The sequence below is a fragment of the Vidua chalybeata genome, chromosome 3, assembly GCF_026979565.1.
Source record: "Vidua chalybeata isolate OUT-0048 chromosome 3, bVidCha1 merged haplotype, whole genome shotgun sequence".
Lineage (NCBI taxonomy): Eukaryota > Metazoa > Chordata > Aves > Passeriformes > Viduidae > Vidua > Vidua chalybeata.
Window position 1 is genome coordinate 47795412 of NC_071532.1, and position 15354 is coordinate 47810765.

A 15354-nucleotide genomic window follows, 5' to 3' on the forward strand; every position below is an offset into this window, starting at 1 on the left:
AACTGAAGCAACAGAAAACATTGTCTTCTAACTAAAAGTTGTCAAGGAATATTGAGGTCTAGAGGTCCACAGAGGCAAATTTAGTTTCAGCTTTGATTATGCTTTATTCTAAATAAAATAAAGGCTCCAAAATGCTTAAGAAAATATAGCCCCAAACCTGCAAATTATTCTTTTTTTTTTTTCCCTAGTCTTGCAGTTTCAAGATCTTGCAAGGGATTGGAAAAACACTACTTAAGGTAAAGTATAGAAAATTTATAGCTGTAGTTTAGGACTGGAGAACTAAAGTACACTACAAATCCTGCAAATTCTTATGTCCCCTTTTAACTCTAAAATTATGATCAATTTTAGAGAATTTGATGAGACTGTCCAGAGGGACATTAAATATATGCATAAACAGCAGCAGCAGGGGAGTGAAAGAGATCACAGTATTCCCTAGAACAAAATAACACGAATGTAAGAAAATTGGAATTTGACATTTTCAGTAATGTTTCCCATTAGCTTTGTTTTTTGCCATGCTTTCAGAGCATGCCAGGGAAATGCAGGTTTAAGAAATTTTGATACAGTCTCTTTGCTTTACAATGATTGGTATGGTTGTAAAGACATATGTTTAGACATATATTTTATCAAATTTAGGTCTTACTTTTTGAAGGATTATTTTTCATCTCTCATTTAAAAAATCAGATTTATTTAGCTTGAACCTCTGCTCCTGATATCACATCCAGCTGCTTACTAAAAGACCAGTGTGCTTTTATTGCTGCCTATATTTTACATCTGTTTATTGTAGAATAGTAGGCAGCTAATTCTTCCCTTTCAAAAAAGCATAACATACTCAAACCTTTACCTATAAATTCCCAATAAAATAAAGATAGTAAACCAATAAAACACAATGAATAATGGCAATGCAATAAAATACAAACTACCTTTATATATGCTTGCATTAAGAAGCAAGAACTTAGGCTAATCCTTAAAAATGCTCATATGCAGAAAAAGGTTTGCTGATATACTGAGATATGCGACAAAGAATTAATAGTGTCTTCAAAAAAAATTATCAACCATTTTAATTTCTCAGAGTTAACATGTATACAAATCCATATTTCTTACATCAGTTGCCTAGTTTTGTTCTGAAATTTTAAGAGGCAAATGATTGTCTGCTTTTGTTTTTCCCATGCTGTTTCCTGTTCTCAGAAAACAGGAACTCATCAAATGCTATCTTAAGTGTCCATAAAATCTTGAGAAATCCTTACTTTTTCTACAGTCCTTCATTTCCTGGAAATATAAGCCATCAGGCTCAACATGATGGAGGTGTGTGTACTAGTGTGCCCTTGCTGACTTCAACAGGGACAGTGAGCCTTGCACTGTGTAATGAACTGAACATCTCTAACCCTGCTGAGCTGGAGAAAAAAAGAAAAAGAAAGAAGGGACAAGAAATAAGTTTTTAAAATGACTTTCACATCCACCATGTGGATGGAAAGAGGAGTACTGTTATGAGAAGAGGCACAGAGTCAAACCTTAATGGTAGATGTCCCTTATTCTTCTATATCGGTCTGGTAAATCAGCATTTCCTCAGTTCCACATCCTTGTTATGCTACCACTTTCCCTGCAGCCATTCTTTTTGTCTATTTTAACTGGATGCCCTTCAGTGCAGAGTCTTTTGGGTGCTGGAACAGCTTCCAGCTCGACGGAAGCTGGTGCTCTGCCAGAGACTCCAGGGACAGGTCTAATAAGCCATTTGTGTACTTGTTGCCATTCAAACTGAGCTTTGTCCAGCCCTGCCCTGAAACAGGCAGTGAATTGGACATGAGAGCTGTTATAAAACTGTAACTGAGAATTAGAGTTGACAAAACAAAGATGGTTGGCCAGGTCTCTTCTCTATCACTGGAGGATGTCAGGGGTAAGTCAATTAAACATAACTGAATTCCACTGAAGCAGAGGAATGGGAAATCTGAACTGATGCATGCAGAGATGAATGTGTGGCAGAGGATCGAGGACCCAGACTGTGTCTGAACTAGATTGCTGTCAAGGTGGCTGTAAAGTTTGTTGAGAAGAGATGTTAAGTGTGAGAAGAAGGTCAAGCTGGATCAGCAAATTTTAGGGAGAACATTAAATAGCAGGTGGCAAGATGAGGACAACACACATTAGCCTGTGAAGACAAATGGTTGTGTTGTTTTATCTGACTTGCAAGGGGTGTGTGTGAGAATACAACACTGGATCAGAAGAAAATAAATACGGTGTTTTTTCACACTTCTTATATAGCTATGCATATAGTTTCTCCTTTCAGAATGGCTTTTGAATGGCAAGTTTTCACTTGGTTCTGAGTTCACACATTTGCATAAAAAGCTTATTTTAAAAATATATTTCTAAACCTATCAGTTCATGGGTATGTGAAAACCAGCCAGTTCAGAAATACTGAGTGTCATGTACCAGTCTGCCTCTGTTCAAAAGGAACAGAGGAATGCCACAGCATTCCTCAGCAGTGGCAGCCAGGACAAGCAGTGCCCGCATCACGAAGTGCAGCACCTAAGACACTAAATGTGGCTCCTCACATGGACCTGTTTCTTCTTAAACAGCAGGGAAATGAGAAATGAAAGGGTTTCCTGAAGGACCTCAGCCTCGGTTTGTTTGTGTGCTCAGGGGCAAGAAGTCCTGCTGACGTGAAGCTTCCATGGACAGTTCCTCAACCCCAGAAAGTACTGGGCCAGTTCAGGGAACCCGTTTTGGGGAGGGACTGATGATTTTCCATCTGGTCTTACAGGCTGCACTAGGCTGTGGGGAAAAGACCGCCTTTTCATTTAGGAAGGAGGTTTTTTTGAACAGCAACAATCTCCCATGTAAAGTTTGTTAATTTGATTCTCTCTTTGCCTTTCTAACTAGAAAAACTCCTTACCGCAGAGCTGCTGTCTCAGGACTATCTATGCAGCTTCCCTAGATTCCTCACACTGTGTAATACTGAACATGCCAAACACCATAAACCATTGCTTCATCAATAGCTTTCCTATGACTGTGGCTGAGCCCTCATGTCTGTGTTTGCTAGATATTTTAATGTAAAACGGGAATTTGTTCTGTATCAACTATTTTAATGTAAATTATGGTGGCTGTTGAAAGTGCCAATTGGACTGACAAGCCTATAAGTGCAGATCTCACTTTCCACAACTTAAGTAGTAATATGTTATTTCTGTTATTGCATTGAGGCAGCTGTCAAAAACTAATCCAGCTTGTGGGCCTGATCCTACAAGTCAGGGTACCTACCTACATACCTACCTACCTACCTACCTACCTCACAGAGCAATTCAAAACCTAAGCGTTGTGTTGGTAATTAAAAATGCGCTGAGTGAGGAGGGGGAACAGGGAGATAAGGATGACTCAATACTACTGCTGAAATGAAGCAACCCCAGCTTGTCTGCTACCTGAATTTTAACAAGCAAATGTTTTCTGTCTTTATTAGGACCAGAGATTGTTTTGAAGGAGGGGAATTTTTGGAGGCTTCCTCTTACACGAGAGGCGAGCACAAGAAAACTGATATTGCTGGCAGAGGTGAGGAAGCAGTCAACAACAGAAAGAAGAGGATAGTCTAGGCAAGTATTTCACAGCAAAGAAAGAGAAATGGTTTGTAGTGGATTATAGCTGAAGTGACAAGTAACGTTGCTAAAATTTCTTTTTAGATGGATAGTTCATTCTACCAGTGAATGCAACCCCTCTGCCTTCCTCAAGACAGTACTGACAAGCCAGGAAAAGGATTGTTGCAGTAGCCTTCTGATCATAGCATAGGAATAAGAAATTTATCTGTGAGGGTGGAGAGGACAGGTAGCAAATTTTCGAAAGGTCATGGAGGAAATAAGGGGAAAATTTCATCTCTGGTGTAGCTTTAGGACCAAGAAGAGAACTATTGTAGAGAGCAAACTGGCAAAGAAGATGGAATGGTTTCTGCAAAAGAAAAAATACTCTTGTCATGCAAAGATTTAGAGATCTGTTTTTCTGTTTTGTACCTGTGGTGACAAGACATCCATAAGGAGATTTGGATATTCAAGCCAACATTAAGACATGATGAAATAGGGAGCAATTTAAGGAAGCCAAGGTAAGCAGAGGATATTACACTAACTAGCTATTTGCCCAGTTTCAGGGCTGCAAGGGAATCAAAGCAATATAAACAAGAATATTGCTTCAGTTAACCTCTTCCATACCTAATTTGTCAACTGCTGTCATTGCTCTCCATGGCACCATCATCACCACAGCAAATGACTACAGTGTTACAGACTGAGATGTATGTGAGGAATAAGCAGCAGAAAAAGATTAGCCCATCATTAATAATTTTGTTTCTCAGAGACAAGAATTCAACTCAGAATTTTTTACATTTCTTAAGTTTTTTATTTTCAGGAAAGTTAATTTTTTACAGATATTAGTAAAGGTTTTATCTACTCCTCTCAGAGACTTCTCTTTAACTGTGTTTTGTCAGTCTAGCAAGCCTAAGCTTAAGTTGAAAATAATTTGTGTCCTCTGCAGTAGTAATGACCAGCAGTTGAAATGTAACTCTTAGCTGTGAATCGTGGTATAGCTCTGATGATAGCTTTCCCATTATTGCATTGGTTTTACAAATGAGAATCCTAAAATAGAGCTTTTTAGGCAGAAAAAAAATATGCCAATAGAGAAGACTCTTTCAGAAAGAATTACATATAAATAGTAGCTGTTTCTTTTTGGATCATAAACAAACTCTCTTCTGTGTATGTGAGAAGTGCAAACACAAAGCAAAGAGAAGCTGCAAACCTTACATGGTTTGTAGGTTTTTGACCTACTGCCATAAAGGTCTTCAAATGACACACTAATTCCTCCATCTAAGCTGGTACTGAAGGAAATCTGATATTTTTCAGGAGAAATTTTAGAAGTCTGAGAAGTGTCTTATGGGTTTTATAAGAAGTTTATTTATTTGGAATTATGTCCATGCATTCCCTATGCACTTTGGTTTTCATCCAACTATCATGTTATGAAAAAAAATGATAAAAATATCTTACAATTAGCTAATAAATTATTCTAAAATACATGCAAAGCATTTTTTTCTTAAGTATATTATCTAGTTAATGAAAAAGACCACTTTCAAACAGGTAAATATTTCTGCAGAGGAGCTACTGATTAAGTTGTGTGCAGCTCTTTTACTGTAAGCCAACAATTTCTATGTCCTTGAAGCAAACTGGCAACTGCTTGCGATCTAGCAAGTGTATCAGCAGAAGTGTCAACCTTTCGCTTTGCAACCCTCTGCTGATTGTGAAAGAAGTGAGAAAAAATTTCAAGAAGTTCCAGTTCCCCCACTTAAAGTACTACAGCATGTGGCTGTTTCAGATCTGAGTGCCTAACATCTTTTTGATGTTGTACTGACATTTCTAATTCTAGTCCCAAGACTGACCAAAGGATTTGCAGGAGTTAAGGGAGGAAAGACAAAACCCTGTATTTTACTTCTTAAAATCAAGACCAGTTTAAACAGATACTTTTACATAATTCCTCAAAAGGCGATGGTAAATTTTTACATTTTCTACCCATTGACACTCAACTATGTTGTGGTGATAAGTAGGTAACATGGCAAGTGTCACACTAAACTCTGTTTCTCAGAAAGACAACAATGACAAAAGTTAACAGAGATTATATAAGAGCTACTGTTCTATTAAGATAATTTTGTTATGCTAGTTTCCTTGGGTAATTACTATGTTATCTTTCATTTTGAAGGCTGAAGTTCTGAAAATTTTGAAATCCCTCAGCCAATTTGAATGAAACAATTCACGTTCCTAGTCCTTAAAAACACGGTGAAATCAGTGAGAACCTCTTCATTTCTGTGTTTCTTTGTTGGTCTTTTCTTTGCAGAAGGTATTGCAGACACTACATAATCTCTTCACAGAAAGTACATTCAGGGCACTGCTTCCTGTCAGCAAAGCTTCCCTGGTTCATCAGGTTAGATGGTAATAGGCTGGTGTATTTGGTTTGTGTGGAAAGGTTTTGGCAAATGTGGATTACAGGACTGACTTCTGTGAGAAGCTGTCAGAAGCTTCCTCTGTGTCACGAGAAGTCAATGCCAGCTGGCTCCAAGACAGACCTGCCACTGGCCAAGGCTGAGCGCATGGCAGCAGCACTGTTGGGATAATATATTTAAAGAGAAAGAAGTTATTGTGAAAAGCAAGTGCAGCTGGAGAAGAGAGGAGTGAGGGTCTGTGAGAGGAACAGCTCTGCAGGCACCAAAGTCAGTGCAGAAGGAGGGGCAGGAGGTGCTCCAGACACCAAAGCAGAGATTCCCCTGCAGCCTGTGGTGCAGACCATGGTCATGTAGGCTGTCACCCTGCAGCCCATGGAGGTCTACACTGAAACAGAGACCCACCTGAAATCCTTGGAGGACCCCATGCCAGAGCAGGTGGATTCCCAAAGGAGGCTGTGGCTCCTTGGGAAGCCTGTATTGGAGCAGGCTCCTGGCAGGACCTGTAGCACTATGGAGAGAGGAGCCCACAGTGGAGCAGGTTTTCTGACAGGACTTGTGACCCTGCAGGGGACCCACTCTGGAGCAATTCACAAAGAACTGCAGCCTATGGTAAGGACTCATGTTGGAAAAGTTCATGGAAGACTGTATCCCTGTACCCCATTCCATTCATACTGGAATGGGGAAAGAATGTAAGGAGACCTCCTTATGAGGAGAAAAGAGCGGCAGAAACAATGTGTGATGAAGTGACCGTAAACCTCATTCCCCTGTGCTGCGGTAGAGGGATGAGGTAGAGAGAACTGGGAGTGAATTTGAGTCTGGGAAGAAGGGGGGGTTGGAGAAAGGTGTTTTTAAGATTTGATTTTATTTCTCATTATCCTACTCTATTTAATCGGTAATTAATTAATTTTTTCCCTAAGCCAAGTCTGTTTGCCTGTAATGGTAACTGGTGAGTGATCTCTCCTGTCCTTATTTTAACCCATGAATGTTCAACTCTATTTTTTCTTTCCTCTGTCCAGCTGAGGAGGGAGAGCAATATAATGGCTTTGGCTAGCACCTGGCATGCAGCCAGGGCCAGCACAGCACAGCTGAATTTCACACATGACCATACTGGACCAGTATTGGCACTCAGGGCACCTCATGATAGAAAACAGACCTCTGACCTGAGAAAGAAGAGTTCACTGAAAGGGTGCATCAAAAATGGTACCTCACTCCATCGGACATATAAACCCAATCCAATGAGGTAATATGCTTCTTTGATATCACACCACCAGTGAAGTGGCACTTGAAGGAGTTACAATAACAGGGTGAAGTATAATTATTGTTTATGCAGTTTTGTCAAATATCATACTGGGACTGTGTGTGTGTGTTGTGTTGCCTCACTTTATGTATGGCACCTGTGGTAGATAGGGACAGGCGAACGGAAAATCTCGGGATGTGACGGAAAGCAAGACCCTTCCCCCTCTTCCTGCTATAAGTGATCAATCACCCCTGAAGCATGCAGCCCCTCCTAACCCCAGTAGTTTTCCACTCCTTACTAACCCTAGCCAGACCCACCATCCCCTTTTGACGTAGTAAAGCCCCCTTGACTATTTAACCCCACGAGATGAGATAATAAACGCCATTTGACCATCCACCACATTGGTGTCTGTGCATGTCAGTGGACCGAGTGACCCGGGGGAGGCCGGGTCGCCCGCCTTCTCATCAGAAGGCGACATATGGTGCCGAAACCCGGGAGTGGAAAGGGAAAAGAGAAACCCTCGGGTAGCGGGTATCTCCTGGACAAGAAACAGCGGCCAGAACGGCGGGTCCGATTCTTGGCGGGGGAGACGTCCCCGGACCAGTGACGGATATGGAAGCCATCGTGAAGGTCGTGAGTTCAGTTTATAAGCAGTGGGGAATTAAATGCAAGCTCAAGGATTTTTACCTCGCTATTGTGAGACTCTTAGAGCTTGGGGCGATTGAACGTCCTGTGGAAATACTACACCCAGAGGTGTGAGGGAGATGCACGGCCGCGCTAGCCGAGGATACAAAGACCTCAGGCAGCGGCAAAAGTCTTAAGGCGTGGGGAAAAGTCGAACAAGCCCTGCGCAAGGCGCTAGATGAGCAGGAAACATGGAGCGCGGCACGCACATGTTTATTGGCAACACCCAAGTTGGGGGTAGGAGCGGCAACGCAAACCGCCCCCGAAAGCGATTTACCCGGGAGCAGGGACCCGGAGGGATCGGGCGCGTTCCCCCCCTCCCCGAGCCCGAGCCCAAACCCCCCCGCGGGACCTCCTGAAAAACCCATAGGACCTCCCGAAAAACTCGCGGACCCCCCATCCATCCCTTCACCGCGGATCAGCGATTCGGCGCCGGGGGCGCGGCAGCGCGCACAGTCCTTTTGGAAGGAACTGGCGAGGGAAGCCAGAGACGTGGAGGCGCGGGCAGCGCCGCCGCCCTACCCAGCCGAACATGGCGCCGGCAACCAAGGGGATGGGCGGGGAGCGGAGACTCTCGGCGGGAAGAGCCCAGAGCCCCGGATTCTTGCTAGTGTGCATCCGCGAGGAAAAGAGGAGGAGGGGGGCGGCAGAGAGCGCATGCCCAATTGGGAGCTGCGCTCTGCGCTGCTACCATTTAAGGGAGAGACCTCCCACTGCGGGCGGCAGGGCAAGCCCAGGGGGCGGGAACGGCACCACCCCTGAAGGAATGGGGAGGGACGGGGCCGGAGCCGCACGAAAAGGCACCGGAGCCTGGAAATGTGCTGGCATTCGACTTCCATCTCTGAGTCCAGCTCCACCAGCTCTACCAGCTCGGGAGAGCGGACGGAAGCCGACTGGGACTCAGAAACGGAAAAAGCAGAGCTAACGCGGCTTAAAACAAAAACGAATAAAGCCTTAAGCCACATCGAAAGGCAATCACAATGCGAACCAGCCCAGTTTACCGACTGGGCAAGGATAAAGATAGCCTGTGCAGAGTGGACTCCTTCAGCAGCGGTCCAAGTTTTCCCGGTTAGGATCACCGGGCCAGAGGGGAATCAACAAAGGATATATAATCCGGTAAACCCCAAAGGGCAGCCATGCGCAGTGCTGGACATCAAGGACTGCTTCTTTTCAATACAGCCACAACCCAGGGGACTAACGAGAATTGCGAGTTTCTGTTTACAGGACATGCTCGTGGGTCGTCCCTGTAACGCGTACATCCCGGTTCCAGAGGAAAACGACGAACCACCAAAACGCCGGACAGCACCCAAGAGTCCTACACCGGTGAGACCCAGACAGCAACGGTGGCATTGTGTGATCTTGCTATTAGGGCTCACCGCCGGGGGGCGAGCTAACCCAGACTATCACCCCCATCAGCCATTCAGGTGGGTCATGCAACATCTTTCAGGTGACAAGGTGTTCAAAGAAATCACCACGGCAGGCACCCCATCCTTCGTGTTCCATATCGCCGACCTGTTTCCAGGACGACCAAAAATACGACCCCAGCACCCACGCATCATGTACATGTACCTATCCTACTGGTGTCCAGCCTCCAACCCTGGGAAGAAGTACTGTAACTACCCGGGGTGGGGATATTGCGGACACTGGGGCTGTGAAACCATTGTCACAGATGCCAGACCATCGGGAGAAGGGTGGGAACCGCAGGAGCCCGATAGATTTTTACAGTTCACCTGGGCACCTACCGGCTGTAAAAAGCCCGCCATCGTGAAAGGGGTCGATAGCAACCATTATACACAACCCAAATATCGGAAGTGCACAGACTATAACATGACGGTTCTGCAGCCAGAACACCCTAGTTGGGCCACAGGCAGAACGTGGACTGTAGTTCTCAAGGGGCCAAAAGAGTGGGTGAATGTGCGAATTATCAGGCTCCAACCACCAGCACCCCGACCAGTAGGACCCAATAAGGTTATTAAGGACGTGCTGAAAGGGGGAAACATAACCCATCACAAAACCTTGCCCACAAAGGCCACTGATATCCCGACCGGCCATGCAGATGCCTTCCAAATAGGCCGCTTAGCCGAGTCGGACTCAGACCCAATCTTCCACATGCTAGAGGCTACCTTTCTATCCTTGAACGAATCCAACCCAAACCTAACCAATTCCTGCTGGCTTTGCTACGATGTTAAACCTCCTTTCTACGAAGGAGTTGCTCTAAACACCCCCTTCAGTTACTCCACAGCTGAAGCCCCCCACCAGTGCAGATGGAACACTCCCCATAGAGGAATCACCCTGAGTCAAGTCACAGGCCAGGGCAAATGCTTTGGCAATGCAGCCTTGGCAAAGCAGAAAGGCAACTTCTGCACCGAAGTCGTCAAGCCCAACAGAAAGGTCAACAAGTGGGCGGTCCCATCCGCATCTGGGATGTGGGTTTGTCAGAGATCTGGGGTGAGTCCTTGCGTGTTCCTTGCCAAGTTCAATGACGCTATCGACTTCTGTGTCCAAGTTCTGATTGTTCCTAGGGTTCTGTACCACTCAGATGAGGAGGTGTACCACATCTTCGAGGAGCCCGGCCGACTCCACAAAAGAGAAATAATAACAGGAGTGACTATCGCAATGCTGCTCAGCCTGGGAGCAGCTGGCACAGCCACAGGTGTCTCGGCCCTCGCGACCCGACACCAAGGGCTTGCTCAGCTGCAAATGACCATCGATGAGGACCTGCAGAGGATCGAGAAATCCATCTCCTTTCTAGAGAAATCAGTTTCCTCGCTTTCGGAAGTGGTCTTACAAAACAGGCGAGGACTGGACCTCTTGTTCATGCAGCAAAGGAGGAATGCTGCTTCTACACGGATCACACAGGAGTCGTTAAAGACTCCATGGCAGAACTCCGAGATAGACTGGCTCAAAGAAAGAAAAACAGGGAAACCCAACAGAGCTGGTTCGAGTCCTGGTTCAATCAATCGCCATGGCTCACCACTCTAATTTCCACCCTAGTAGGTCCGCTAGCAATACTGCTTTTAACCTTCACATTCGGACCATGCCTGCTAAACAGGCTGGTCTCATTTGTTCAAGCCCGCCTAGAACGGGCCAACATCCTGTTTATAGTCCAGCAACAAATGCTGTGAACCAAAAACCGAGGACACTGCCAGTCGCAAAGGTTCTCTAAACTTCCCTTGCGAAGATTACTCAAGGTTTACCAAAAACCCTTTTTCCCTTATCATATTATAACTTTGTACCTCACCTTAGTGCCTATGTTTATAACTACCTCATTCATTAGTAAAAACAGGGCGGGGGGGGGAGATGTGGTAGATAGGGACAGGCGAACGGAAAATCTCGGGATGTGACGGAAAGCAAGACCCTTCCCCCTCTTCCTGCTATAAGTGATCAATCACCCCTGAAGCATGCAGCCCCTCCTAACCCCAGTAGTTTTCCACTCCTTACTAACCCTAGCCAGACCCACCATCCCCTTTTGACGTAGTAAAGCCCCCTTGACTATTTAACCCCACGAGATGAGATAATAAACGCCATTTGACCATCCACCACATTGGTGTCTGTGCATGTCAGTGGACCGAGTGACCCTGGGGAGGCCGGGTCGCCGTGCTGTGTCTTGAAACCAGGTCGCCCGCCTTCTCATCAGAAGGCGACAGGCACTCCTGGGACTGCATATTATTTCTCATGGCATGGAAAGATGTGATCTTTATATGCAAATGGTAGATGATATTCTGCCAGATCGGTGGCAAGTGTAACTTCTCCACAAATTTGGATTCTTTCTTGAAGTTGTGTTGTTACTAAGGATGACATTGGATGTGGCAGTACTGACCACAAAGCTGGCCCCATAATGTATGCAAAAATGAAAACTTACTCAGTCCCTTTGGGGTGTTTTCTACAGCAGATAAGAGAAGCTTAATTTTTTCCAGGAGATTTTGTCCTCTTTTTTTTTTTTTTTTTTACCTGGAGCTCTTTTTCCCAGAGCATTTATGTCCTGTGGCTGCATGAGGGTACTCATTCTGCATGAATACGCCTGTGACCCTATGAAAAGGTGAGTGTAAAATGGACAGCTGTAAATTCTATTTAAGGATCAGTGGCAAGGAATAAAATGGAAGTAACGAAACTGGCCAGAAGGCTCTAACATTATATGGGAGTCTTAATATTCCTCCTTCCCCATTTCACTGATGTGTTAAAGTCTTGGAAATTGTCCTTCAGGGTAAGTTTAACATGCAGAAAGTAAAGGTTTATTTACATGACCCTCATTAGCACTTATGGGGAGTTGCTTTGGATTATGGTCTGGGAACCTTGCTGCTGGAGCTTGCAAAGTATAGCAGCGGAGCACAATTTATGCATTAGAAGTCCAAGGATGGCAGAAGCTTCTTGTTATCTTTCACAGGAAAGAATGCTGAAGGACAGACCTGCAGAGAAAGCTTTCCTGGAATCATTGCTGAAGAAGCCATTGTAGCTCTGACTTTATTTTTTTTTCTGGAGAGCAGATTACGAAGCACCTTATATTCAAAAGGCAATGGACATTTCCTAGCTACTCCTGTTGAAGATGCATCTACAGTTCATGTAAACCCTCTTTGAGAAAACTACAATAAATAAATGCTAACAATAAAAATGAACATAATGCAGAACACTGAGATCTACTGGGTAAGGCCTCAGCTGTGAGGCTTGCTCTGAGCTCCACTGCATCCTTCTAGGCACTCAATTCAGCTTGGCCTCAGGGACAAAAGTAGGCAGAGAAAACTGCAAGGTCAGTCCAGGGTAAACCCTAGATAGACAAAGCAGACAGATCTACCAGAAACAGCATCTTCTGACAGGAAGGCAGAACTGTTTGGCCTTGGAGATGTGTAAAGAAAAAGCTGCCTGAATGCAACCCAGTTGCCCCTCTCCCTGGTAGGATCTGTGCAGGCACTGACTGCATTGCCACCACTGCAAAGACCTGGAAGGGAGAGCACAGCCCTGACGCTGCTCCACAAGGGTCATAACCTGGCCTGTTAACAGTCCAGGGCTCTCACCCAGCACCACTGCTCTTCATACCTTTTAACTAACTTCCTGAATTCTTAAGGATTACTTTTTATGACCTGAGCACAGGATTAGAAGTACGTGTGGATTTTAAGGTTTACAAGGTTTGGTACAGACGAATAGACTGCCTTCTTGATTTGCATTCTGTTGTAGCAACAGCTTCTCACTTTGCAATGGATGAGAACAGAAAATCAAAAGTCTATTTTGAGACTGTCTGGAATTCACTCTACAGATGTTGCTCTTAACATGATGCTTTTAAATTAATTCAAATTACTTTTAATTTCACACACATACTGTTGTTTCTAGAGTTTGCAAGGCACAACTCCAGTTGAACATACAACCTGAAATCTACATTGAGAAAAAGAAACCTTATTTAGTTTTTAATTTTAAAAAGTAGATCCTGTACAACAGACATCTTGCAGAACACTTTTTCTGGCAAAACCCAACTAACAAAAATGCTTACCTAATAAGAATTTAATAGGTGTTAAAGATACAGTACTGTACCTTGATTCACAATCAGTAACCAGGATAAAACTTTCCAGACTGGTTCCCTGAGCTAGATACTTCCAGATATTTTAGGAGTCCCCATGGACATCCAAAGTTATCCATGAAAACAAGTGACAGTTTGAGATTTTGATATTATTTGCTGTGCTTGCATATGTTGCTCTCAGTGGATTTAGTTTAAAAGTCTTTAGCTTAGTGGATTTAGTTTAAAAGTCATGGCATTATTAGGATTTTTTTAAGAGTGTCCCTTAAAAGCCAACAAAGAGCCATCTGCTTTGCAAACTCTTAATATTTAGTGTCCTATGTGCTTGTGACTCCTCAAAACTTCATCAGTTTTCCCCCAGGCATTTAAATATTAATGTATTTAATGCTGACTCATTCCACTTAATACACCTAATTAAGAGAATGTTACAAAGTCACCTTCACACAAAACTCAGATAAAAAATTCCAAGCAATAAGAATGTACCTATCTAGCTACCCCTTTAGATTTGAGCAGTTGGGTAGGATGTGAATCCTTGAGATGTCATGGTTTGCCATTCTGACTGAAAGAGGAATATTTGCATTTTGATATGAGACACTGCAAGAAATGATGCATTTCTTAGCTGCAAGGTGGTGAAGGAGAGAAATTGAGGACTCTGCAAGCAGCTGTGCAGCAGGAGCAGGCCCCACCATCATGGCTGGCTGGAGGACCTGCCCACACCCTCACATGGAATCAGCAGCAGCAGCTCCTCACAGGCAAAGGAGGTTCCTGGCTGGCTTACTGGCCAGACTGCCCTGGGCTACTGGGACAGCCTTCAAAGCCAGTGCTGCCATTTTTACCAATTGCTGCTGGGTATATGACTGGTTGGAAAATTTCTGACAGAATAATGTTTCCACTAAAGAGACAGTTCTATTAAAATTGACATATTTCAAGGAAAGAATGACAGAGTTGATTCATTTGGACTTCTCCCATTTGAACAATGAGGCTTTTCATTTCAATTTTCTGCCATGAAAACAGTTCATCTCAACTTTTATCACTTTGATTTACTGTGCATTTAAATAATAAATGAGCTGCTACATACACATAATATAGTTACATAGTATTCTGACATTACAGTGACCCGTGATTAAACCTTATGTAAAAGGTTTCACAATGCAACCCTTTTGCTAGCAGATTCACTCTGCAGTTTCTACATCCTATTCATAGGAAGTTTGAAAGACGAAGCTTTAAAAACCAAAATGAGAAATCAGATTTGCCTATGCAATGCAGCTAGTCAGGTTCCTGAGCAACTCTGCATGGAAACCACTGACCCAAGCTGTCATGTTCTGCAGGGCAGATGCTTGGAGGAGGCTCCTAATTTCCATGGGCTTAATCACTGTCCCCAGCCAAATCGAGAGGCCAATGTGACTGCTGCTTTCTTTCCTTTCCACTTGAATCTGTCAGTAAGCTCTGCTCTGATGGAAAGACAGGGCATGCAGGACTGAACACAGCTGATCAATAACCAGCCCCCATGTCCTTTTCTCTCCACTGGCTTCTGAACTGGGATGCAGCCTTTTAGTTAGTGGCTGCCAGACACAGCTGTTTAAAATGTGATGTCACAGCAAGGCTGCGGAACCCAGCAATGTGGGTATAATTGAACAATTACAAGTGAGGTGTAGGACATTTCCCAGGGAACTGATAAGCAACCAGGAGGATTTAATGGCCCACATTGTACTTGGCTCATTAAATGCTAGCAGATATCAATCTCCAGAGAACATTCCTGATGAGAGCTGATGTTGCTGTTTGAAATGAGATGAAGCCATATTTTGCTTTCTGTATGCCTACCTGTTTGTTCTCATATGTGTTATGAGTTTGATGGTGGTCTCTTTGCCAGAATGAGCCAAAGAGGTCCTAAATCTCCTCCACAGGCCCTGGTAAAAGTCCTGAAATCACCACGTGGGAGTAGGCAGTTCCTGCACAGGCAGTTCCTGCCTTGTTGTGCTA